The sequence below is a fragment of the Eumetopias jubatus genome, unplaced genomic scaffold (genome assembly GCF_037043125.1).
Source record: "Eumetopias jubatus isolate StellerSeaLion01/CBP00866 unplaced genomic scaffold, mEumJub1_p1.0 scaffold_5, whole genome shotgun sequence".
Taxonomy (NCBI): domain Eukaryota; kingdom Metazoa; phylum Chordata; class Mammalia; order Carnivora; family Otariidae; genus Eumetopias; species Eumetopias jubatus.
In genome coordinates this window covers 7,750,953-7,754,555 of record NW_028274811.1, presented here as the reverse complement: position 1 = coordinate 7,754,555, position 3,603 = coordinate 7,750,953, and the positions used below count along the sequence as shown (strand labels likewise).

General features: G+C 36.2%; 1 pseudogene; it reads left to right on the top strand.

Annotated features, from left to right (window-relative positions):
* The first annotated feature begins 991 nt into the window (after positions 1 to 991).
* On the top strand, positions 992 to 3,110 carry LOC114203886 (olfactory receptor 2L3-like; annotated as a pseudogene).
* Positions 3,111 to 3,603: the final 493 nt, after the last annotated feature.

Below are 3,603 nucleotides of genomic sequence, written 5' to 3'. Positions count from 1 at the left end.
ACAAATTACCTGTTTATACCCAATTATTGAAATTGCAACTTGTTTAAAAAAGTTACTTAAGAGATACTTAAATGTGGGCGCCTGGGTGGCTCAGTCGGTTAAGTTACTACCTTCAGCTCAGGTCATGATCCTGGAGTCCTGGGATCGAGTACTGCATCGGGCTCCCTGCTCAGTGAGGAGCCTGCTTCTCCCTCTAACCCTCCCCCCTCTCATGTACTCTCTCTCTTTCTCATTCTCACTCTCTCAAAATAAATAAATAAATCTTTAAAAAAAAGGAGATACTTAAATGTTTAAATCATTCAAGGAATACAGAGTTTAAAGTATGAAGTTCCCTTTGCTTCTGCTATGTTGGGGCTGGCTGAGTTAAACTTTGGTGGAACAATGGAGATCGAACAGGACTACATGCATGGAGACATAATTAGACACTGTAAGGGGGGGTAGGATATTTGGTATCTGTACATGAAATTTGGCTGGTTAGATATCTTAAAGGATTTCTTAAAGCACGAAAGATTTCTATAGATAATTTATCTTTGCTGTAGCAGGCTAACTTCTGGTAAGAATTAGTGCTGGCTTGAAATGTCACTCCAGAAAAGAAGGGAAGAACTTTGAATCAGTTTTGACTTGGACATAGATCTCAGCATAGTGAATCAGAAAACATAAATTCTAGACCTAGCTATACATTGGTTGTTGTGTTCTTCTTCTTCTTTCTTTTCCTTCTTCTTCTTCTTCTTCTTCTTCTTCTTTTTCTTCTTCTTCTTCTTCTTCTTCTTCTTCTTCTTCTTCTTCTTCTTCTCTTTCTTTTTTGGAGGACTTAGGCATTTATTTGAGAGAGAGCATGAATAGGAGGGAGAAGGAGAGGAGGAGAGAATCTCTTGAGTTATTATTTATTGGTAAATGATATTCTGAGGCCTCCCTTCTTCCATTTAGTAGAGGCCAGATGTTAACTGCTGGGTTGTTGTAGGGAGCCAGTGAGAATACAGGAAAATCAAGAGAACTGAGGAAACATGTCTCCAAGGAGAAGATGTAAAATGTGTAACTTTAATCTCTAAAATAATATAATTTGGGCATAAAATAATTTATCAAATATATTTGTCATCATCTGCTGCCTAGTAGGAATAGAGAATTCTTGTTTAAATAGTTACTTTAATGGAAATAAGGGGTGATTAACCTAAATAATCCTTCTTTCCTTTTCATGGCTTCTTATAAGATAAAGGATAAACATATCTTTTTAGCTCAGGGTAAGTTACTTAAATTCTATGAATGTCCATTATGTTACAAGTATTGATGGTGATACCCATCTCAGAAGATGGTTGTCAAGTTGACATGATTTCTGACCCTCGTCCAGGATGCTAGTGAGATGGTCAACAAAGTTCCTGTCTGTGTCTTCCCTTCCACATATGTGAATGGCCCAGGAACAAAACATGTTCTGTCTCTCAAACAATATGTCACTTCAGACAGATGCCATGAATTCTCCCTTATGCGCGGTGAAATTAATGCTAATGTTTAAATGTCAAAGATTTCAGGGGCGTTGAAAGTAATCAACACAGGTGAGAGTTTTTGTAAATAGACCATGCATAGGCTAGTTATTTTTACTTCAGTGGCTAGAAGCAGAAGAAATGGGTAAACATTAATCTAATTATTTCTTTATACATTCAAAAATTTTCTACTCTGTCAACATTAAAATAAACATTTAGTGGGTATGATTGAATTCATGCTAGGGAGATCTTAAATTTAATGAAGTCCTAGTATAAATGGTATAAAAAATACAAATGAGCCAAACCCATATTCATTTGAATTGTGATTCAACTTGTGCTCAGTCTGAGTTCAATAAAAATTATGCTTATGCTTAATTAAAAATGTAATACTTTTGTTACATGAATTTATGAAGGGCATAAAATTATTCATATCATATTCAGGTAGGTATAGATTTTTTCTTTTTATTATTTCATGGATTTTTTACAGTAGATTCTGAATGGAAATGCTTACCATCTGAACTTGTGACTTTGTGAAACTACATAGATATTCTTTCTTAAAATAAGAAACATTGAATATTTATTTAAGGAACTGGGTATTTTATGAAAATTTCACAAATAGACTAAAATAATTTGAAAAAAATGATAAAAACATCACATTTTATTTATCTACCACAGATGAGTTTTTCTCTTTCTTCATGAAAAGCAATTAAAAGAAAATGGAAAATTACAACCAAATATTGACTGATTTCCTATTATTGGGATTCTTTCCACCATCAAGAATTGGCCTGTTTCTTTTCATTTTCACTGTACTTATTTTCCTAATGGCTCTGTTTGGCAACCTGTCCATGATGGTCCTTATCCTCCTGGACACCTATCTCCACACACCCATGTGTTTTCTGCTTAGCTCTCCCTCATGGACCTGAACTTCATCTCCACCATTGTCCCCAAGATGGCCTTTGATTATATCTTTGGAAACAAGTCCATCTCACTCATTGGGTGTGGCGTTCAGAGCTTCTTCTTCTTGACTTTAGCTAGTGCAGAAGGATTAATGTGGGTCTCTATGGCTTATGATCATTATGTGGCTATTTGCTTTCCTCTTCACTATCCCATTCATATGAGCAAAAGAGTGTGTGTGCTGATGATAACAGGATCTTGGATAATGGGCTCAATCAACTCCTGTGCCCACACTGTATGTGTCCTCCGTATCCCTTATTGTCAATCCAGAGCCATCAACCATTTCTTCTGTGATGTCCCCGCCATGTTGACTCTGGCCTGCATGGACACCTGAGTCTCTGAGTACACATGGTTTGTGAGCACCACCCATTTCCTTGTGTTTCCTTTCATTGACATTGCATGTTCCTATGGCCATGTGATCCTTGCAATCTGCCACATGAGCTCAGCAGAAGGCTTATTCGACCTGCAACACCCACTGTGGTAACTTTCTATTATGCACCCTTTGCTTACACTTATCTACGCCCAAGATCCTTCCGATCTCCCACAGAGGACAAGGTCCTGGCTGTCTTCTGCACCATCCTGACCCCAATGCTCAACCCGATCATCTACAGCCTGAGAAACAAGGAGGTGATGGAGGCCCTGAGAACAGTGATTCAGAGGTTCTGTTCTGTGGAAATGTAGACAAAGTTCTCATGACCATGGCCTTAGAAGTACATCAATTTCACCTTTTACACTCAAGAACAATGTCATTCCAGGATTGAAGACAGAGACTACATTACTTTAGACAATTTAAATAATTGATACTTGACACAATAATTCAATATTCTCAATCAGTGTTATTGTTTTCTTTCTAGCAATTTTTCGATAAATGTAAAGAACATATATTTCCCTTAATTGTGTGCAATAAGATTTTATTAATTCATTGAAATGATAATAGAAACAGTCCAAGTTGATGGTATTATTCATTATAATAGTTCTAACATACTTAGCATATCTCCCCAAATGGATAAAATAGGGGGAAAGAACAATAACTGTTATAACATTATCAGGTTTAATGAGTTTGATTTCTGTTATAGTTTGTACTTAACTAGTGAATAGTGATTTTTTGCTTTCCTAATTTTCAGAAGTGATAGATATAGAGATTAGCCAAAGAGTTCTGCATGGAATTAGATAT